Here is a 24,120-nt window from a genome sequence, read left to right on the forward strand (position 1 = left end):
TTGTTAACAGCCATCAATTCTACAGTCCACCTGTCTCTCCTCTCCACCCCCTCTATTGCTGCCCTGGTCCAGGACCATATCATCTCTCTCTGGAACTTTGGCTGGCTGCCCTCAATGTCCCCAGACTTTAAGACTTTGTCTTATATACCATCCTCCCTACTGACATTAGTAGGTTCTTTCTCACAGCCAAATTTGATCATGTTCAACATTCTTTGTTATATTGAACTCTAGTTGATGCTATGTATGCTGATGTGTTTAGGTGTAAGTCTGCAATGTACTTTGAAATCCATTAAAAAAAATAAGATGAATTGATGGATGAATCAAGAGACAAATAAACACATAGATGTGTGATAAACTAGAGTGGCAATTGTCCTTTTTGGTATGATGTATACATTTGCTTAACAATTATCTGCATTGTTGATAATTGTTAAATGAATGCATATATCATCTTATAATGGCATTTAAGCTTCTCCAGTACTGGATCATCACAATGCAGTTCTGCATCCTCATTGCTCCTAACACAGGTATGGGGAAAAGGAGCTTCTCAGCAAATAGTTTAGCAGAAACAAATGGAGAATATCATTTGTAGTTGGCCTTTTGTCTAAGCTTAAAGTGATGATGAGGAATACTAGAGAATTATTCAGGGTATATAAACTGAACATATACTTTCAATTATATATTATACATGTTTTTAAAAGCAATTGATTGAAATGTGTTTTTTGAGGCATTTAGAATTCATCTACATATCAGAAAGTAGAGCTTCTCTCTCTGTTTTTCTTCATATATGAGATTAAAACAGAAGTAACCTTGAGACATTTTTCATTTGAAGAGAGAGTAAAATGACAGATTATTTTGTCAATAGCAAGCTGTTAACTTTGAGTTTGGTAGATATTTAAAAGGAATTTACTGGAGCCTTACTATGAAACATTACCTGAGTTTTATGCCTTGGATTCAACTATGAAACCATTTCATAATAAGCCCTTTTTGCAACCTCAATAAATATACATCTTTGGATGGTGTCCAACATGCCCTTTTTATATAATCCTGCCCTGTAGGGAACAGTAATATGGTAAAGGCCTAGTAAAATTAAGAATTTCTTTTATAAATAACATAATTCTAGAGGTATTTATAAAATCTAAAAATAAGGGATTCATTCCACATTGTGCACTTTGGTTGTAATCTGGAACTCTTTTGTCACAAGAAATCAGAACCAACTATATTCTAGTTCCAAGCATAATTTGGCATTGTTTTAATGTATGTGGTCCAATTTCTTACAGTGAAATAAGTCCAGTTTGTTTCCCATGAATCCAATTCAGAGCAATCTTTCCAATGGAGTTTGGCACCAGAAAGAATGTTGAGGAACACATGTGGTTAGAGGTATTGCAAAAGGGGGCTGGGTCGTTAGTACTGAACTCATCACAGTGAATCCTCTGTGGGCTTGCAAATCATGTTTCATCACAACCTGATTTTCAGGTACCTTTCTTAACTTTGTGGAAACTCTTTCATCAAGTATCTAAAGATCTTAAACCATAAAGCAAAATCAAAGACAAGATAACTTTTTCCTCCCATTTTTGATGTCAGCATAAAATATGTGCTATAGGAATGTTTGGGGGAAATGCTGTGTAAAAAGTCTTCTTATGAGGATGTAAACAAAGATGTACTTTCACCAAATGTCAAACTTATGTTGTCAAATTTGATATGCAGTGCCACAAAAATGAATTTATTGTGTAGATTTCCATGGTAGTGGTTCTCTGTGGGAAAGAGTATATTTGGTTAGGAAAACAGTTTGCAATCAAAGTATTATTGCTTTGGGGGCAAGGAGGATGCCATTCAGATTAATACAGCAGCAAAACATGCTGATAAATTTTTTAGTTAATGCATTGCTAATAGAAAGTAATGTGTGTTAGAGTATCAACCAAGGTTTGCATTCTATTAGAAACATCAGCATTAGATTTATGGAGCTGAAAAAAATGTATGAGTTTTGCAGAACCAAAACAAAACCAAGGAATCACGGATCTTCTAGAAAATTAGCTCTACTAACAGTGTCTAAGGTTTGTTGATCACAGATGAACTAGCAACAAGGAAAACTACTTGCCCACTCTGGTTAGAACTGCCAGCCAGCACTTCCACTTACTGCCTATGTTACAGAACACAACAAGGGGGGGCCTGGGACGATATACTATTATTGAAAGAAGGCCTCGGTCCATTATGTCCGCTGCCCTAGGAAAGACGTCTCTCAATGCCAGAGATTTGTGAAAAGGAAAGGAAATGTTTATTTAATGCTATACTAACTTAGCCATTAAGCCACTACTTAAAGTAGTGACCTAATGGCTTTATCAAAAAAATCCTAAAGTCCCTAAAAACACCCACAAACACACAGTCCTTCTTTCCTTCCCCCTTTGCCCAGTCCAGAGTACCGTATCTCAGGAAAGGAAATAGAAGTCCATGGCTCAGGCAGTCCTCTGGTTCTTCTCAGTTAGTAATCCCTCTCGACGAGGAGACCTCCCTGGGTTCCCGGCACCCTCGGCTGAGTCGCCAGGATCTCTGCTAAAACCAGGTGGTGGTTCCCCCTTCTAAAGCTGTGGGGGTCCCTACTCTGCCAGGCCACATGGTCCTCTCTCTCAGGGCTGCAGGAAGGGAGAGTCCCCACTCTGCCAAAACTGCATGGTTCTCTCCTCCAGGGCTGCCGCGTGGTTCTCCCTCTCTCAGGGCTGCAGGAGTCTCCACTCCGTCAAGTCCGAGTGGTTTTCCCCCAATGGCTGCTGTGTCTAGGTTTAAATGCCCCGCGCCAATCTTCTTCTGCAGCCCCATTTCCGACTCCTCCTACACTTGGGTACACTTGCCCTCAATCTGCTGTCTTCTCCAGCTTTTCTGGTCGCCATCGTGGGTCTGGGCAGGTGTCACCCCATGTCATGGAGCCAATCTTCTTCTCCCAGCTCCCACGCAGGCGCTGTAACTCAGGGGACCTGCCCCCCAGGTCCCATCTTGGGGGGGAAGGTCCTTTTCCATCCCCCTGGCCTTGAGCATGGCCATAGCTATTTAGCATATCTAAGTGACCAGCCAAAGGCTATAGGTATGCTAAATGACCATGCCATGGATTAGCTGCAAAGCTGCCCTGCATGTTCTTGCTCTGTGTGCCCCTTCCCCCAACTCACACCTGTGGGGGAAGGGGCGAAGATACCTTAAAATCTCCTGGACACCTTGAGTTCTGGACCCCATTTCAAATGCCTGTTTGGGGTCCCCCCTCTTGGCTGCACCCTGTAACACCTAGATGGTAACATGTAAGCTACTTGATCTTTTGAAACCTCAGTTTTTTTCATCTGTAGAAAGGCTATAAAAATGCTTATCTTTTACATGTTATTATTGAAAGTTTCATACCATATTGTTTAACGGGTTCTCAATAACGAGGAGCTGTTACTGCTGTGAGAATAGTAGTAAATTTGCTTTTCTTCTAAGGGTAATGGTGACAGTTTCCTCCAAAGGACCTGGGAGTGAGTATGAAGTTTGGAGGCAGAATTTTGTGATGAAGACAAATGACATTTTGATCCATTGTCACTGACAAGCAACTCCTCCTAGGAACTGCTCCTGGAGGCCCCTTTAGGGTTGCCCAGTTCTGTCCTGCTTTTCCCACCAGCAACCCTTGTGAAGCCATATGCACAGAACCAGGAGAGAAAGTTGCAGCTACAACTACTAAAGGGTGATGAGCTTTTATAGACACCCCATTTGGGGAGGACACAGGGCTACTATTTAAAATAGTAAAATGTAGTGATCAATAGCAGCTGCTTCAAATCCCCTGAGTGACCTCCCCTTTTTTTCTCCACCCCCCTCCCTGTGATGGTTATTTTTGTGTTTCGACTTGGGTAGGCTATAGTGAGTATCCTGTTATTCAGTCAGCCACTCATCTAGGTGTTGCTGTTATGAGCCGTTTTGTCGATGTGCCTAATATCTACTATCAGTTGACTTTAGGAAAAGGTGATTTCCTTCAATAAAGTGGTGGGTTTCATGCAATAAGTTGAAAGCCTAAAGAGCGAAAACAGGTTTTCCGGAGAAGGAATTTTGCCTCAAGACTGTAACATCAAATCCTGCCTGAGTTTTCAGGCTACTGGGCTGTCCTACAGATTTTAGACTGGTCAGCCCTTATACATGGCAAGAGCCAATTCCTTAAAATCTCAGTCTCTCTCTGTCTCTGTCCCTCCTATTATTTCTGTTCTTCTGGAGAACCCTGAACAGTGCACCCTCTTTGCTACCCTTCTAAAATCTTCCCGTGATCCAGAGGTGGAAATGCTAAAGCTTGCTCAGCAGGGATCCAGGCAGGGACCCTTTCTGTTCTGATTGGTCAGTTTCCAGGCTGCTCTGGTTGTTACCTGTTTATAAACCACTCTAGGCTAGTCTCGGAGAGCATATGGCCCAGGAGGAAACACAGAGGGCAGAGCTTTGGGAAGATGGGCTTGCCTTTCCCTAAAGCTTTTCTTGGTGTCTATCATCCTTGCCTTCGTGTTTTTTTTCCTTGCTATGTCAAAGAGGTTTCAATTTCTTGCAAAAGAAATTGTGCTGCTGATAAACATTAGTTATGGAAAGGTTTTCTTTCAAACCCAAGGGAAGGAGCAAGATAATTTCCCCTGGTTCAGGAAAGTCAGAGTAGAATAAAGCTTCTTGAAATATGAGCTTGATAAAAATAATATTGTCAGTATGAAATAAAAATGAGGACTTGGAGACCGTTTCATTCAAAGTCACTTGATCATATATAATAAAGCTGGGTGTGGGGGCTGGTAAAGGGATTGTAGCACGCTGAATTGAATCAAGATGAGCCCTGTAACTACAGCTTGAACACTGGGAGAACCACTTGGCAAGGACTATGTTGCTGCTCTCCGGGGCCTGGGTGGACAAAGGAGTCTGCTGGGTCCCCAGTTGAAAATATTTCTCTGAATTTAGGTTGACTTTGTTCTCTCCTACCCTACAAACAAAAAACATTACTAATTTGTGTTAGTAGAGTTGGTCCCTAGAACATAGGACATTTATACAGATAAAATTTGTGATAGCCAGAATGCTCTACCTCACAAGTTTAGAGAATAAGGTATAGTCACTTTTCTTATAATGTTCAAACCACAGTTACTCTGAGAACACTATTATATCTAGATGGAGAAAATTCAGTGTTTCTGTAAGGGTTACTCTTATAGTTTCTGGATATCCTGACGAAAGCCCACTTGTTCCACAAATTCACCCTGGTGGGATCCTGTAATTTAAATCTGACATATGAATCAACCCTTGTTGGTTCTGCTGCTATGCTCTGCTGATCTCCCTTTCCCTCAATCACGTTATTTTCCAGGTGGCATGCTCACTTGTTTTTCTTTCACCCCAGCAGTGGGCTCCTCAGGTCTTGGAGTCCCCATACCTGGCTTTAGGTCCTTGCCTGGTTTCTAGCAGTTTGCCACACATCTCTTACCTGCTGCCTCCATGTATCTGCAGAGGGCTCTCTGGACCCCTTCACTGGGCCCTCTGCCCTGTGGAGCAGAAATGGTCCTCCTCCCCTCTGACAAGGACTCCCTCCTTGGCCGAACATTAGTCAGGCTCCTTTGAACCCTATTCTCAACGGGGCCTTGTCATTGGCCTGCTGAGTTCGGCATAGTGAGAGTATCCACCACCCCTGACATGCAAGCTGTATATCTTATCAAGTTCCTCTTAGTAAGTTTCCATCCGCTGACTCCCTGCCACTGCCCACTGACTATAAATCTGCAGCTGTCTTTGCTGTGTTTGGAGCTGAGCTTAGTTTTATACTAAAGTCTTTTTCCCCTGTTGCAGCCATTCAAATAAAATCTGTCTAGCTATGTTAAAACAAATGTTGGGTTCAATTTCTCTTCGATACCTTCCCCAAGTTCAAAGTTCACTCATTTTCTGTGGCCTGACATGATTGACAGTGGGGACATTTATTTTCTTAAGAAGAAAGTTCCACATTTACCCACAAGGTAAGTCTGACCTTCAGGTCTACCAACCCTCTCAATGATGGCATTTGGTTCCACAAGCAACCCACAGTCTAGGGAGTCTAGGCCTCCCTAGAGCCCTGTGTTATCTGCTTACTACTCTCTGCAGGGCCTGGCACACATCACCTGCACGCCTCTCCTCCTTCCTCATACTGCAGGGTCCAGCTCAATGCTTTTTCAACTCTTGCCTGTCCTATTGAGGCAGGAGATAGTCAGGAAGGAAGCTCCAGAGGCCCTGCAGGGCTGAGGTAGAAAACATCTATACATGACAAAGACCCCCTAAGACAGGTTGTTCCTGTTTACTGGGATAACTCTAAATCATAGAATGCGCCTGTGTGCTACCCCTGATTCATTAGAATATCATTATAATGAAATAACATTGTGGGACTCCCTTCTCCAGTAGCCAATCAAGAAAATGATGGGAAACCACACATGCGCAGTAGCTTTGAAATCCAACTCCTTGTACCTGCGCAGGAAAAGCCCGCCAAAGATTAGCAAGGGGGCTTCTGCTCTATAAGAATAGAATCCCCCAGCCCACGTGCCCTTTTTCTCTGCTCAGAGCTGGCCCACTCCCGTGTCCTATGGAGTGTACTATCACTTAATAAATCTTCCCTCTTTCTTTATGCTATAAACTTTGTGTGTTCGGTTCAATTCTTTGTCCTCGATCACTAAGAACCTGGTTACCTGTGCACACCTGTGACACTATTACAATGACTTCTAGGCTGGCTGCCTTCAAATCTACCTCATCTCAGTCACCTATCTGAGATGAAGGCCTCATGACTCCCTCCTTGATGCTCCTTCACAGCTTCCTATCTCTGGCAGAGTTAAGGCAAAGCCTCCAAGTGGCCTGTATGGGTCTTCTCCATTCAATTCCTATGGGCTTTCAGGTTTACACTCATAATAGCAGTCCTGAACCACTTGTCTTCCCTTATACTCACTGTGCCTTGGTCATGTGGCCTGGAACAGCTACTAGGAGCCTACCCTTTAATAAGAGGAAAGGAAGTTTATGAAAGAAATAGAAGGCAATCTTTTTCTACCCTGGAGACTCACAATGTGTTTATTTTTGTGTGGGTGGGATACAATTGAATAAAAAGGAAGAAGGTGTTTTGGCTACTGGGCCTGTGCTTGAAGTTTCCGAAGCAGTCCTAGTGAGGTCTTCTGAGGAGAAGAACGTGTTGACCAGCATGCAGCTTGAATTTATTTTATTACTTTCAATCCTGATGTCTTGTCTGAACAACCCATTTCCTATATTCTTGACTGCAGGTATTACCTAAAGACTCTGCAGTTTCTCTTGTTTAGAGATGAAAAGGGTGAGCTGCTAGATTCATGTCATGATTTCCCCCCATTATTTCAGATTTCTTCATAAGGTAGATTTGATGAAAAATTAACTAATAAACAGTTAGTTACAATTTTAGACAGCTCAGCATTAGGGCTGTGGGAGCTAAAAAAAATTGTTTTTCCTCCTATGTTCTAAGTTCTTCTGGCTGGGCTAATAATCAAATGAACTGAGACAGATTAAACAGGAGAAAATCAAATTTTAACACCTATGCTTGAGGAATTCACAGAAGCATGAGAATTCCAAAGACAGTGAGGTAAAATTGGGTATATATGTCATATTGGACAAAGGAGAAAGCACGGGTGGGAGTCTGAGCTCTGAAGGAAGAAGGCAATTTACAGGTAGTTGATGAGGAGCAGGAGCACACATGCAGGTAAATGTTTGCTAGGCAACCCAGAAACAATGACACACAGGTGGGGATCCAGTAAACAGGCCCCTGCTTGGGGCTTTCCTGTCCACCATAGTTAATTCAAATTAAGCTGTGGGGGCTAAAAATGTGTTAATACTTTTCTTCCCACCTTCTAAGTCTTAGGCTGGGCTGATAATAAAATCAACAGAGACAGACTAACAGGAAAAAAATAAAAGTTTTAATTCATATGCATAGGGAGTTCACATAAGCATGAAATTCCAAAAACAGTGAGGCAACATTGGGTATGTAAGCCATTTTGGACAAAGGAGGCAGGGCAGGAAAAGCCTTGCTAAGCATTTCAGAAACAATGGGACTCCACGGGTATCTAGCTCCCGGGCCTGGAGGCTTCCTGACTAATGCTGGGGTGAAGATTCTTAAGGTGATTAAGCCAAGGCTCCCTTCCTGAAGCATGCTTCTCTGTCTGAGTCTCTTGGGCAGGAAAGGAGGAGGGTCAGAGGTTCTTTCTGAGTCTTTTTTTTCTTTTTCCTTAATAACCAGCTTAAAATCAATACCCCAGAAAGGAAAACTTTGGTCCCCTTCAGGACCAAATCATTTGAGAGCCAAATGAGACCGCAGCTATTTGCATGCCTTGGTTTCTGACAGTCTTATGAGAGTTTATTTCCAGGTGTTGGGAAACTTTGATCCCATAAGAACAGATGGGCACTTTGTCTTTTTATTTTAATTTCTTCCCTTGACTCCTTCCCCAGTCCAGTGCTCGCAGTCTTATGCTCCCAGGTCAGCTGGAATATTTCTTGACGTCTTGCTCACCAGAACGACCCTCTTTCCTTCTGAGCCTGCAGCTTTAGGACACATGTATTTTGTTTTCCCCAGTGTCCTCCCTCTTTTTCTGGTTCATCCTCATTTCTGGTCAGTTACCACAGTTAAAAACCTACTCTGTCTTTTCATTCCTTTATCTACAGACAATATTATTAAGCTTTCATTACTCTGTGTGGAGGGGATAAAGATAAATGAGACAAAGTTCACACTCCCGAATCAAATAGTAGTTTGAAAAAAATCAGGAAAATGAGATAATAAAAATTAGAACAAACTATACAAAGGAGGAGCAATTTACTCAGCCTGGGCTTCAGGGGAACCTTCTCAGAGGATACAGCTTTTAGCCTGTTTTCTGACTGAGGATCATGGCGATAGAGACATCACCCTCACCCCCATACCGAGTCAGATTCTAGGAGCGTCTCTGCCCAACAGCTACTGGCACTGTCTGGGTGAGGCAAAGAAACAGACCTCCCTTCCTTGTTCACTTTGTTTCTAGGTCTGAGGGGAAGAAGCATCAACAGGTGGTACTGAGGTTTTCTTCCTTTCATGCAACCTCAGGACTGAGCAAAAAGTTTGGCTTCAAGTGTCAAGCGTGTTCATCCTCAGGGCCTTCCCCTTTTCCTGGGGACATTGATGATATCCTCTCCTACGGCTGGCACTTGGCATCCATGCACCTTTGTGCCTCTCTGGTGTGGAGACCCCATATCTGTCTATTTGGCCTGAAAGGACTGGTCACAAAAAGTTTCCACTCTATTCCTCTGGCTTATGATCTTCCTACCTAGGAAGACCTATAAAATGCAACCAACGCCTCATTAATTTTAAATGAATCTCCCCATGTAACCACTCATCTCTGACGGCCACAATTAACCTCGACTCCACACTCCTTTCCTTTTGTATTTTGCTGGCTGATTCCTTACTCGTTTGGCCTCTCTTAACTTCCACCCAGGAGTGGTTCAGGCTGTTCAGTAAAACTCTAGGAGGGACTCTCAACTTCACAGCTTTTTTTCCTTACAGCTTTTGGGACCCCTCCCCCCTTCATTCTGTGCCTACTACTTCCAGACGTCTGATAATGCTTTAAACATGTCGAATAATCAGAGTTCCCCAGGAGGTCACTTTGACCTTGCAATTTCCTCCCCTACCTTCCTCTTTTGACTTTCAGACTTGTGTTTTCCGCTCCATGATGTGTGTGGGTCGTGGGTAATGGAATGGGCTTCATCAACTATGCATTTCCCACAGCAGGAAGGAGGAAATTCAAGAGTTGGTCTTTTCTTCACAGCTAACAAAACCACCGTTTGCTTGTTGCTGGGGCCCCTGGATTTCTTTGTCTTGCCCTAGTCCTGGGTCCTGCTTCCTTTATGTTTATTGAGTGGGGAAAGCCTGAACATGTCACAAAGAGCTGAACATTCCCTGTGGTCTAGAGAAACTGAAGGCTGTGTTTTTTCAGATCTACTTTGTCATCTTGTACGCATTTGCACTTTGCCCTCTGAAGATTTCAAGGCCTTCTTCGGCATGTCCATTCAGCCTGTGCCCATGGGCTCCCAAGGGAAGGTCTCATTACTCCAATGTTATTTTCTTCACCTCCCACACTCTCTCCAGCTTTGCCTGCAGTACAGACTCTGGGGAAAGGGGAATCGCTGCTGACAGCTTACAGGTGTGTGATTTATATCTTGGATGATGGGAAGACCCAGTTGTGGGGGCTTATTTCCTCAGGTGGGGAGAGACATAGCAATTATGGTAAGTGCAATAAGGTGTCTAGAGAAAAGCAATCATATGAGTGCAGAGAGCCCAGGCTCTTGTTGTGGAACCTGAGCAGCATCCCTGTTCCCTGAGAGACTTAAGGATGCTGCAATGATGAAGAAACCTTGATCCTAAAGTCCCTGAGTGATGGAAAGAACTAGCAGAACACAGACTCCCCCCAGGTACCTGTGGGCAGAAAATGGATTTCACATCCATTCCTAAATTATTAAAAAATAGTCTAAGATGTGTCACATGTCTGGAAAGCTTTCCAAACTAGCTAAGGAATTCATGGTGTTGGTTGCTTGCTTTTCTTCAGTCCTGCTGTTCTTCCTTCCACCTGCTCTCTTTCTTGCTTTTCTTTTCCCTTCCTCCTTTACTCCCTACCTTCATCCCAAACCTGGTTCTGTTTTTCCCCACACAGAGTGTCCTGTGCTCTCACTGTTAACCCCAACCACGATGTGGGCTCGTGGCTGGTGTGCTGATGTGTGTCACTTATTGCCCCAATCCTTTCTCTACATTATATAATCTTCTTGACAGGGGACAAACTATTTCTTTTCCTTAAATATTTTATTTTTTATTTTTCTAATTTTTAATCTTAGCACAGCCAACATAGCCAACTGATCTGTAGCCCTCTGTGACCCCACAGAGCCATGTGGGTTGGGGTGACTAATTCAGGTGCTGCAGCACAGGAAGGACACTCTACTCACTGAGCACCAACTAAGTGGTGGCCTTATGCCTGGCACTTTGGATAAATCACTTAATGTCCCATTCACAGGTGATCCTAACCACATCCTTGATATGGTTATTCCAACCCCATTTAGCATATAAGACTCAGACTTTGTCACTTCCTTGGAGATAGATTTGAACCCTAGGTTTCATTTTATTTTGAATTCCATACTACGGATACACCCAGAGTACGGATAGTACTCTGTGGCTATACACATTCATGTCCACTGAAGAGAACTCCGAAAAGAAGATTATAATCCAGTCATTTTTCTCTTATTTACAGCCATTTCCCACTAGTCCTAAAATGGACTAACTCCCAATATCCCCAAGGAAATTTAGAAAGACAAATTCTGTTTGGAGACCATATCTGTCTTAGATGGGAAATGGGCTCTGTGCTTCTGCATTGGTGCCACCTGTTTTGGTCAGAAAAACTAGGGCAAACATGTCCTAAGAAGTCCTCCAAGTTTTGGTAGAAGGCTCAGTGGGTTTCTGATCTGTGCCCTCTGGGAATGAGTTGCCTGGGATAGGGACTGCAGGACAGAAGGGTCCCCCTGCCAGGAAGTTTTTTGTTTTGTTTTGTTTCTAGGCACTTCCTCTGAAGCTCTGCTCCCTAGGCTAATTCTTCTTCCAAACCCCTTTACTTTCTCCCACCTTTTCATTTCCCAAACCCTCTTTAACTAGCCTTTCTCCCTGTAACATTAGGGAAGTGTACCTTTACATGCCTGCTTATCTCATAGTGTTGTTTTACCTTAATGCTTGACAGCTCTCTCAGATACAAGAATTTAATACTATTTTATGTCTTCTATCTCTGGCAAGGTTAGGTCACAGCATTCTGTGACTGAAGATCGTATTAGCGTTTTCCTCATTTGTGCACATGCTATCTTCCTATAAGCTATAACATATGGAGTGGGAGATTTCAGTGGATATGAAACTACTTAAAGAAGAGAAAGAAAAAAAGTGCTCAGTTTTTGTCCTTATCATGGTGCAAGTTTGTTTTCTTAACAGGGAATTTTTCAAGAGGTCTCTCTTAGTGCTGTGACTTTCTGGAATAAATATGGGGAAAAGGGCACACTTCCCATGCCGTATCCTTTTTACTCTCTTCTGCTCCTCTGAGCTTTGCTTCTGAATACACAAAACCTGTATTTATGACTGCCAAGAGGACCTCGACTGTGAGGGAGAATTCATTGTAAATCACTCTTTCACAGCCAGTTAACAGGCAGTGTCTTTCTCACCAATAATTACGGTTTTGCTTTGAGTTGAGAAGGTTGTTTTGGGGGCAATAAATTGTCATGTCAGTTATCCTTCACTCTCTTTGCATGTGATTCCTCTGTCGGAAATTGGTGTTCTTAACAGTTGAACCTCTGGGGTCTCCAAGGCTTTGCAGCTGAAAATCTTGGAGTCCTCTGCTTTGGAAAAGGGAGGGGGTTGTGGGGAGAGAGAGAATGGGAGAGGAAGAGAAATTCAGAGAAGGCCTTTTGTTTTCAACTTTGGTAATAGGAAATTTGAAAGTTGGGGAAGGGGCCTTGCTCCTCTGATTAAGTATATTTTATATTAGATAATTTAAACAAGGTTTTAAAATACTAAGAATGTTTCCTTTTTTAATTTCAACGCAATGCATTAAGATCATGACCATCTGATTATTTACAGTGACGTGTTCTTTCGTGTACACACATCTCTTCTAAGAAGCACCCACACAAACATGTCTGGATCATAGTGTGTCACTGTGAAAGTTCATGAGCAACAAGATTTCAAATATAGTAAGAGAATCAGAACTCTTCAATTTGTGGAAATTGTTAGTGGAAAACTTTCCCAAATCACATTTAATTTTACTGAAGTGGCAGGTTATGATAACATCATCTTAACATGTACAAACTTACCATTTCATGAGTCCTCTCTATAATTGTTTTATGACATTGTTGTTCTGATCGCTTTGGGTAATCAGTTACAAGGACTTGTTTGGCAACCTTTGTGAGAGAGAAAGCAATCTACCCAGATTTCAGACGATTGTGGGTGAATGGTAAAGCCTGTGGTATCTGGGGCCAAGAGCTTGTCCACATCCTAGAGTGTGGCACTGGGTCTTTTTTTCTCATAAAGATGAGGGGTTATTCAAGTCATAAAGGCACCACACTCTTTTGACAATCTGCTAAACGGACACTAAGGTTTGGCCTGTTTCTCTTTTATGTGTAGATGGGACAGGGTAGAATTGAGACAGTTTGACCTATGGACTTTCTGACTTATGAAGCTGAGAGGTTTCAAAAGTAGGGCAGTAGGGCAGACAGGCAAAGAGGATGAACTCTCAAATCAAACACTGATTTGAGTTCTGGCTCTGCATTTATTAGCTGTATCATCTTGGGCAATATTACTCTACTTTTAGTGTCTCCATTTGTAAACTGGGCATAATAATGCTAACAGTAATATTTCTGGAAGCTTGCTGCTTCTTTCTACTTCTTCTGTTGCCACCTTGGTGCAAGGCACCCTCATATTCCACCTGGGTGACTACATCTGTCTCCTAACCATCCCTCCTTCCCTGACCATACAAAGAATAGACAGAGTGATTCTTTAAACATGTGATCTCAAAACTCTCCTGTGCCTTTCCTCCTCATTCAGAATAAAGCCAAAGTCCTCACCATGGCTTTGAAGGCCCCACTTGATTTGTCTCCTGGTTACTTCTCTGGCCTCACCTTTAAGCCCTCTCATCTTGATCCAGCCATTCAGCTCCCTTTGCTATCAGAACACAATAAGCGTGCTCCTGGCTCAGGGAATCGTGCTGGCCTGGAATGCTCTTCGTACATATTTATCCCCAGGGTGAACACCACCATTTTCTGCTCAAATGTCACCTGATCAGTAAGGCTCTTACTCAGTTTAATTTCTTCCTTAGTTGGCATGTCTCACCATCCTACACACTACTCATTTACTGTTTCTCTCCAGCCTGGAATGCAAGCTCTGTGATGGCAGGGTCTTTGTTTAAGATATTTATTTCTGTGTCCCCTGTACCTGGAACAGAGCCTGGTTGGTTAACATTGATAAATGAATAGAATCTGCCTCATAGAATTGTTTAAAAAATTAAATGATATACTACTTCTGAAATGCTTGGCACTGCACCTTATACATGGTAAGAAGGCAAAAAATGTTAGCTGTTATTTACTGCAGAGTTTAGTAACAAATAATTCACTTAGGAATAGAAAATAGGACTTTAACTATGGCAAATTGGCAAAGCCAACCAGTGGGGAGTAACTCACCCAAATGTTTTTGTTGGGGTGTGGGTTATCTTCATAGTTCTTCCCTTTACATTATTTCTTAGTCACCATTTATGAGAGACACCATTTATGAGTGACAATTCATGAGAGGGAAACAAGAAGAATAAAAATGAGCTTAAAGGATGGAGTAAAGCAATTACCTCAAACAGTGTGAGTACATGGGAATAAGTGAGTGACTTTAGGCTGGGACAGCTGAGATTATAGGTAGGCAGCTTCTCTGAGGCTACAGGCTTGGAAATTTTCCTGGAAGGAGGCATTGAGGTGGTGGGTCATGTGTCCTCTGTCTAAGAACCATAGGGGACAGTTCTCATCTTTTGTATCAGCTACTTATTGCTATATTACAAACCATCCCAAAACTCAGTGACTTAAAACAAGGATTTGCATTTCTTACAGTTCTGTGAGTTGCTAGGCAGTTCTGTTCCTCCTGATGTTAGTTGGGGCCACATGTGGTGGGTGTGCCCGGGACTGAGTTGTCTGGGGCTGGGATATCTAAGAAGGTGGTTGTTTGGGCCCTAGAGGTGGCTGTTGAGTGGGCATTGCTTCTTTTCCACGTGACCTCTCTCTGGGATATCCCTCTTCATTCAGCAGGTAGTCTAGCTTAAGCTTCTTTACTTGATGACTGGCTTTCAAGAGAACAAAAAGGAGCAGTAAGGCTTCATATGGCCTAGGCCTGTAATTCACAAGATGCCACTTTGCTGCAATCTACTGGTCAAAGCAAGTTGTAAGGAGAGAGCAAAAATAGTTCTCTTATTGTAGGAGTGGGGTGTGCAAGTGCATGTGGAGTTAAGTGGGTGGTCGGCTGCCATCTTTGCAGATGATCTATGGCACTCTTTAACTCGCACCTAATGAAGTCTTTTTTTCATGGACTCCCCATGAGTCTTTCCTGCCTATGGGGGAGCTGGACTTCACAATCCTAATGTCTCAAGGCCAACAGTCTCAGTATCCAGCTCTGTACAGAAGACTGTAATCTCTGTTGTGAGTACAGCTTTCCTCTCCACTTAAAAAAAATTGTTATTGATTTAGAAGCCATCACTTTGGAGTTGTATCCTCTGTGGTTAAGTTTTTGTTTTGTTTTGTTTTTTGATTTCACAAGCATTTATTGAGCCCCTCCTACATGTCAGACACTGGCCAGGCTCTTTAACATGCTTATGCTATTTAATTCTCACAGCAACCCTGGTGGGGGGTTTACGATTCAAAAGGAAATTACTCACTCTGTTTTTTTAATACAGGACATCATTTACTCAGGGACACATGGGTAATAAAGGGCAGAGATGAAAGTCAACTTAAGCTTCTTGTACTACACATTGCATGCATATTCCATGACAATAGTCAGCCTCTCTTTCAGCTGAGTGAAGAAAGCCACAAGGGAACAAAGATGAAGAAAGACAATAATGCTTATTTTAGTCCATTTAGTTGAAATGAGTCATGGATCCATTTGACATACAAAGAGATTGGCATACACATGGACTTCAGAATCAAAGCTATTTACCTGGCAGGATTTTGTTTGGGAGTTTCTGGAAGTCATAAATTGAGTGTTATAAGTTTTGATTCTCAGGTATGTCAGTTAAAATTAAGTCTAGGAGCACACAACAGAAACCCCCAAATGACAGTGAGTTAAATAGAATAGACACTTGTTTCTCTCTCATCAAATGAAGTCTGGAGGTGGGTACTGCAGAACTAGTGTGTCTGCTCAACAAAAATCAAGCACCAGGGCCCTGTTGGTGTGGGTCAGTGGACTGAGCACCGGCCTGCAAACCAAAGTGTTGCTGGTTCAATTCCCAGTCAGGGCACTTGCCTGCATTGCAGGCCAAGTCCTCAGTGGGGGGCGTGCAAGAGGAAACTACACATTAGTGTTTCTCTCTCTCTCTTTCTCCTTCCCTTCCCTTCTCTCTAGAAATAAATAAATAAAATCTTTAAAATAAATTAAGCACCAGGCTATACTTCCTCAGCTTCTGTAAGGGAGTAATGATTAAATAGTAATAACTAAAATTGCAAAATAATTAAAAAATTATTTAGTTTATCTATGAAAGTTTCTTAATACTGAGTTTAGATGTAGTAATTGCTTTATTCATGAACAAAATAAAAAAAGAAAACTGTCCTGAATAGTGTTTGAAAGAAAAGGAAGGAGTATTTAAAATTATTGATCAGGGACATTTTGGTCAATTTTGTATGTGGATTACAGAGCAGAAAGTTTAATATATTCCCCAAGTATTTTACCTTTATTCAGAGAAGAACTTCAAAAGCTATATGTATATAGTCCAAAACAAATATTTTATTTTCTCTTTTTGCAAAGAAGAATTATCAAACCTATACGTATACAGTCTTTTCTTATATTAGAAAATTAAGCCCAATTATAGAATAGAATTTGGATTATTTTCTAAAGGGTAAAATTCAAAGTTTGAGTAACAAAAATGTGTGCTTTATTGTGATAAAATATCTTTGATTTAGATTTTAAATACATTTACTCAGAATAGTCAGGATAGACACTAAGCATACAAAAATAAGCCAACCTATTTTATTGTTTTTCCATTTACAAGTGTAAGAACTCAACATCTCTGCAGAATAAATTTCAAATGTTGATTTTCTTAAAAACAAAAATCAAAGACCAGGCTCCTTCTGTGTGGTTACTGCACCATCCTCCACAGATGCTTCCACTCACGGCCTTGTAGGTCCAAGTGTTTGTCTATATTTAATCCTCAGGAAGGAAGAAAAGAAAAAGAAAGGGTCACTCCTTTCCTTTAGATACCTCTCAGAAGTTGCCCATGACGTTTCTCCTTATATCCTATTTGCCAGACATGGTTGCAGACCGTGTTTAGCTGAAAGGCAGGCTGGGCAATTGGCAGCTAAGAATTAGGGGTTCTACTGATAAAGAATTGGGTACACACTGGGAAGCAATTAACTGTTTCTGATAGAGCAAGTGTGGTTTGTAAAGTTATACTTTAATCAATGTGTAAAATAATCATAAAACTTTAGATTAAGTTATTAACAATTAAAGGTGAATAAGAAAAATATTAATTTTTTCCTAGGTGTGTGTTTTCTCTAATAGTAAGCTACAAAGGTATTATCTTTAAAGCACAGTGTTTGGTGTAATGTTATTGGGTGTTTAAATTTAGGTGCTTTAACAAAGTGCTGTACTTTGTGAAATAGGAAAAGTCTGCTTCTCACCATTTCAGACAAATCACAAATCACGTTGATGGCATAAAACAACCTGTTTAGACCACATAGCCAACTGCCACTAGCTAATGAAACCTTACCCTCACCCTGCCAATAAGTAAGAGGAAAAATATGTCTATTTAGTACTAGATTCATTAACCTAAACCTATGAAATGAAAATTGTAATGTATAATAATAGACTTTATGATTACCAAAGTGTATAAAGTAAGCAATGTTTGAACAGAAATTATGTCCTACATTTTGCTTGTTGCTCTGATGGTCATAACAAAAGGATGCATAGATTTAGTATATTTATGAAATGGACTTATTTAATTCCTTTGATATGTGTTTGTCTTTGTTTGGTTTCCATATGTCTATCATAGGCTGTTGAGGGATATACAAGAGTGTAAGATACTGCCCCTGTTTTCTGTGCATTAGTAATACAAGTGAGACAAGTTTAGCTAGACTTTGGAACAGGAGTAGGATTTGCATAGAAAGGAATAAAGGAAAAGGAACATAGCCCAGGTAGCTTTGGAGTTGATCAACACATTCATTCACACCTGTGGTCTGGAAAGGAGGGCAGCAGCCTAGCTGAAGCAGAAGGAAAGAGTAGGAGATAAGGTTGGCGGGGTGGGGCCATGTGGAAGACACCAAAGGCTAGGAATATGAATTGATACTTTGTTCTATTGGCAGTGAAGACCAATGAGCTATTTCACAGTAAGCAGATGATGAGAAAAGTAAGAGAATGAGGCTTGAGAATGGATTATCCTCCTGCTCCCACCTTTGGAAGACAAGCCAGAAAGGAGACAAGGGGAAGCACCCTCTGGTAGCATGTAAAACCAGGAGGGCGGAGTGCTAGAAATCAATGTGGAGGATGCCTGGGAGGTAGGGGTGAGGGTGGTTGTTACCAAATTGTGACATGTTTCATAGGATTAAATGTGGATGAGAAATGAGTAAAAGGTAGTTGGATGTGACATTTGAGATCTCACAGTTTTAGGGGTGCCCCATGGGCCAGACTGCCTGAGGGCAAGAAATGAATGAGCACTACAAAAATGCAGCAGTAGGAGAGATTACAAAGACTGGCCGAGAGGAAGGAGGTAAAGCAGTTGGAATGGACTCCCCTATGCCCACCCCCTGAAATGGGGAGAATTGCAGGTTTCAAGGCAGAAAGGCAGCAGCTGTGAAAGGGCCAAAATAAACTTGTGGAGAGGGAATGGTCATGGACATGAAGTCCCTCAGGTATTAGCAGTCTAAAGATAAGAGGAGGGCTAGTTGTTTTTAGGTAGGAGGAAATATGTCCTTCTGGGGCTGGTAGGACAGAGGATGAGATGGTAAATAGAGGGAGAAGCAAGGTGTGGAGGGAGCTCTGGAACTCTCATAGTGTGAGGGGAGATGGGTGAAGCAGAAGAGCGATTCCTATTGAATGTGCATCTGGGATTGGGAGCAGGGCTGCCTGAGTGGCTTTCCTCCATCAGGCTTCTTGGGCCTCAGTAGGAGCAGAAGAGATAAGCTGTGGTGATGGCCTGTGTTAGTGATGGGCATACTGAACTTGACAAGGGCCTGAGGCAAAGTGGTCTCTTGGTATGTGGAAGTTCCCACTTCCATTTCTTCTTTAGGAGGGGTCCCATACTGCATATTTAGTTATCATGTCATAAATGTTTCCAGGTGATCATTTTATTTCACAAGAGCAGATGGTAAATTCAGGGTTCCCTTTGGCTGCTGAATGTGTGGATTCTATGGCACATATTCAGTGCTAGGAAATACTAAGGTATTAAATGTGGTAATAAATAACTTGCTCTGGCTTTAATTGTGTGCCTCACAATCTGTGTGTTTGGAAATGAACTAGAGCCTCTTCTTATTCTTTCTTTTAATTCAATTTGAGGTCTTGACCTGAAGTACTTCACGGGCATTTTTACGTGGTCAGGATGTTACTGGCTTCAGGAAAAAGCAAAGCTCATACAAGAGATGAGTTTTAAAAGAAGAACGATTAGAGCTTCTGTGTCCTGACCAGATGTGAGGGGTCCACAGGTGGCCTGATGGCATGGGTGCAGAATTCAAATACTGTGGCTTCTGGTTTATTATTAGGGCCAAACACAGCAGGGAGAGAGGGGAGAAAGCAATAGAGGGTGGAACCTCCCGGTGAGAGGAGACACCTGACTCTTCCCTCCCTCATTCAGCTTTACTCTTACCATGATAAAATGAACTAGAATGTGTTTGCTTCCCAGGCTCTCATTAGTTACTTGGCCACACAGAGCAAACCTACCACAGGCAGGTGAGTCAGAGTTTCCAGCTTGCTCAATGAGAACCCTCTACTCTGGAACCAGCATTTGTGCCATGTCTCAGATGCCCCTACCTGAAAGCCTCCCTGGATGGCAGTCTGGCCCCGTCTCCCCTTCTCCAGGCAAAGAGGTGGTCCTAGGAGTGGGGGGTTTCACTTGTTTGTGTTGTCAAAGGACATACTGATTACTAAATGGATCAGGGAGTGCTGGTCAGGGAGGTTTTGAATCTCCAAAGTGAGCCATGGCAATTCTTGAGGGAATCTTTGGCATGAAGTATACCAGCACTTCTGTCCTTGAAATCTGGAGGTACCCCAAAGCTAAGGGTTAACAGAGTCTCATATTCTTTAGAAGCAGTTGACACACTATGTTCAATGCGTACTGCCTCTAGGAACCAGAGGTAGTTCATTCTATGAAGCTAGAGGATGGGGTGTTAGAAACCTGAGCCTTGAGGTTTGGAAAATGTGATCTTTTTCTCTTAAGACCTATGTTAGGTCCTCTGAGAACTCCAGGTTGTTCTGACAGGGTAGCCTTGACTGCTCTTGGAAAAGAAGGTTTTGTTTTTGTTTTTGTGCCATTTCCCTGGAAGCTACAGGCTGAGATAAATAGTACTGTGCAAGATAAGACATAGGGTTAGGAGTTAGTGTTACCTGAGGTTCAGCCTCCATCTGCTGGGTGACCTTGAAGAAATCCCTTTTTCACTCTCTCTGGAGTTGGAATGCGGGCTGATTGCAGTCTGGCTGCTGGCTGGTTCACTGAGCTCACTGAGGTGCCGTGAGGCTGGTGCAGGTCCCTTCTGTAAAGGGCTTGGGCTCCTTACATGGAAAAGCACCATAAACAATGTCCCATGATTGACAGGGGTAGTGTGATTGTTCCTTTAGGTTCCTGCCTAACAGTGTCTGGGCTTCAGTCCCAGGGTCTGATGCATGCTGGAGATGGCCACCTTCCCCACCCACAGACTAGGTATTACTGGCTCCCAGTGTCTGACAGTCTCTGGGTTTTGTGTCAGTGGACAATTAAATTTGGTTTCTCTTGGTCTGGCTAAGGCCAGTGAAGTCAACTAGCCAACAGAAGAGGCTCAAAGGCAGTTCTCTAACTGCTTAATTAGCTGGGTTGCAGGAAAAGCAAAGTCTAGATTTGAATAGGGCATTTGCATATCTACACAGCTTCCCTTCTGTTCACGGTCTCCCCAAACTCTCAGAAGGCACTGCAGCACAGCTCATTGGATTTCAGGAGGCTTTTTTTGGCTTTGGCTGGGAGAAGGAGGATATTAAGAAAGCCAAACTTTCTCAATTTTTTAGTTGTGTTCTGTGTTTAATAGCCATTGAGTCTGTTCTGCCATGTTTTAAAATTTTGTATGTCTTTCATATACACATTTTCAAATTTATCATTTGATGCCTCAGATATCAACTGATATTGATAGGTTTAGTTCTGACCCAGAAAAACATTAGGTTAAATAACTTTTGTTGCCCTGAGACCATCTCCCATTTGTACAAGAAAGGCTGTATTTGTAGCAAGTTTCTGGGAGATTCTGTCTTCCCTGTAGACTAGAATTCTTTTTATGGTCCTTTCTATAATCAGCATTACATGGAGAGTGGAAATAGTGGACTGACTCCAAAGTCAACCATTATCTGTTCTATTCCAAACAACAATAGTCTGTTACTTTTCAGAGAAAAAGAATGCTGTGGCATTGAGGATCTTTTTTCTCCTGGGGTTCTGACAGTGAGGTTGTGCAGTTCTTGATATTCCTGTACTACTAAAAACAGTGCTAATAACTCCCTGTTCTGATACATTGTCCTTTGTTCATGATGTGGGAACTGCTTCCTACAGTGATTTAGCTGCACTCCTGACATTACTTTTTGGGTCACAAGGAGATGTTCTATTTCTATATCTCCTTGACATTTCTCTCCCTTCAAGCTATTCCAAGCCTTTTCATTCTTTTGGCCACAGAAACATCTGGAAAGAAGAGCCTATAATCATGGTCTCCACTTTCCTCCCATTCATTCATTACCTAATTTCACTCTGGCTTGTGTCCCATCACTGTTAGGACCTCATTGCTAATTCAGTGACTTGATTAGGGTCTATGATTTTTCATGGGGAAATATTAATCTTCAACTGAAATTTAGCAATTCCTTCAATTATGAGTGTAGGTAGTAAACCACAAAAGTAATAATAGTATCCATAAGTATTTCAACGTCCCATTACAACTATTGTGGATATCTAGAAGTATTGTTTTTTTCATTACTATTGGGAAGTTACAATGGTTTATAGACTGTTAGATTGTATTACTTCATAAATTAACATAGAAGCATATGTGTGACTATAATATGTTTTAATATTTTATGACCAATATAAGTAGTTTTATTTAATATATATATTATATTTTGTATATGTAACTATTATTTTGAGAAAGGGCCCATAGGTTTCACTAGACTACCAAGAAATTCATGGCACAAGAAAAAGGACAAAAACCAGTTTTAGTCATTAGGTACCTGGTTTCTCTAGAGTATTCCTTTTATAAGAAGAGTCTCCTACCAAAAACTCTCTTTTCCTTTGCTTGCACAATAGCACTCTTTCTGCCATGTTTCTCATTACTCTTTCCATGGCTCTTAGTCCTTTTTTAGTTTATTTCTCACATTTAAGGTTGTTCCAACATTCTACCCTACTTCCCTCTCTCCCACCCATCCTTTCTTTCTTCCACAAATATTTATTGAGTGTCTACTTTTAAGTAGCTGACAGTCCTGTGGTGGGCACAGACAACCAAGAAGGTCGGTATGAGATAGTCTGATGTGTGCTGCAGGAAGGATGCTTGGAGACACTAAGAGGAAAAACCCAAACCAGCCTTGGGAGAAGGGAAAGACTTCTCAGTGGAGGCACTCTTAAACTAAGCCCTGGAAGGTCAGGTGGAGTTAGCCAGGCTTGGTGGTGGTTGGGAACAGAGAAGCAGGCACAAAGGACTGGTTGGGTGATAAAGTTGAGGCTGGAAAGGAAGGATTGGCCAGTCTGATGAGTGCCTTTCAAACCATGCTAAGCATATCAAGCAAGGTGTTTTAGGAGAATTACATTTTGAAAGATTGCTCTGGTTTGGAGTGAAGAAGATATTGGAGAAGGAAAACCCAGAGATGGGAGACAAGTTGAGAGGCTGAGAAACATAACCTTTGCTCTTTCTTGAATGCATCATAGATGTCCATCCCACGCTCATGCTTTCCTTTTGTCTGAGATACTCTTGTTTGGTACCCAATGGCCAAGTTTGCTCAGCCTCTCAGGTAATATCTTCTCCTTAGAGTCCTTGACTTCCATGTTTTTGGAGGTCATTATTTTTCATACATCTTTTATTTTTAACCTCTTCTTGGAATTACTTGAAGACAAAGTATAGGCCTTGTTCATCATTATATTCCTGGCACTCAGCATATTGCTGGGCCCATAGTAAATTTCCAAACTGAGCCAAAGTAAGGGAGAGAAAGTACAGAGGTTATAGAATTTGTTCATAGCAAAGAGAGCTCACAAAATCCCTCAGAGCTGTCCAAAGAATCATGAAATCTCAGGGTGAGAAGATCATCTAGCTGTCCTTCAGCTTTTAAATAGAAGCACTTTGTTTTTGTTTTATACCTCCTCTGCTGCTTGCTGCTTCCACCAGCCCATCAGTAGGTGTTGCTAGAATTTGGAGGTTTGAACAAGGCTTTAACGTTTTTTACTTTTAGCAATATGGATTTAATGGTCTTCTTTTGTTTTCAGTGAGAGAGATTTTCCCTCAAAATGACAAAGTGGAGAGTAACTATGTAAAGTGGGGTGTACCTCAGTCAAGGGAAAATGTAGGGTTCAAGGTCAGGACATCTGAAACCCTGACCCCATGGTGGAAAGCATTTGTGTGTGGCTCGCTCTCTTGGGGGTGGGGGTGAGGTGCAATGGCAGCCTCAGTTGTAGATATTTTACCAGGAACCTGGACAAAGTCCTTGGGTTGGCTTGATAATTAGCAGAGGGTGACCACTTGCATAGCTCCCACATTAGATCCTTGCTGAAGGTTCTAGAGGGAAAAACAGGGCATGGACACATTTATATATTTTTTGCTGGTGTTTGCTATGTTTCCCAACTTTTCCCCATGATCAAAATGGAAAAAATGTTAATAGGTTCAGGTTCACTGCTTTTTATGCAGGTGGCAGCCAGACACCAGAGAACCCTGGGAAGTGGAAAGAGCATTTATAATGCTATTTGAGGAGTGATTACAGGTCACTCCTCAAACTTTCTGTGTCTGTCGGTCCAGTGGAGAAAAAGCTGCTCACTGGCTGGTAGGGATGATCATGTAATGGGCTTATTCTCTGGAAGGTAGAATGTTGATCAGTAACAGAACCAATCTTCTTCCCTTTCCTTCCAAAAGCAGGAATTAATGGTGGGGGGTGGAATTAACCCTTGAAGAGACAAACAAAACAATAACTGAAGGCCCTAAAGATAAATAGATACTCCTGACAATGAATTA

The sequence above is a fragment of the Phyllostomus discolor genome, chromosome 5 (assembly GCF_004126475.2).
Source record: "Phyllostomus discolor isolate MPI-MPIP mPhyDis1 chromosome 5, mPhyDis1.pri.v3, whole genome shotgun sequence".
NCBI lineage: Eukaryota > Metazoa > Chordata > Mammalia > Chiroptera > Phyllostomidae > Phyllostomus > Phyllostomus discolor.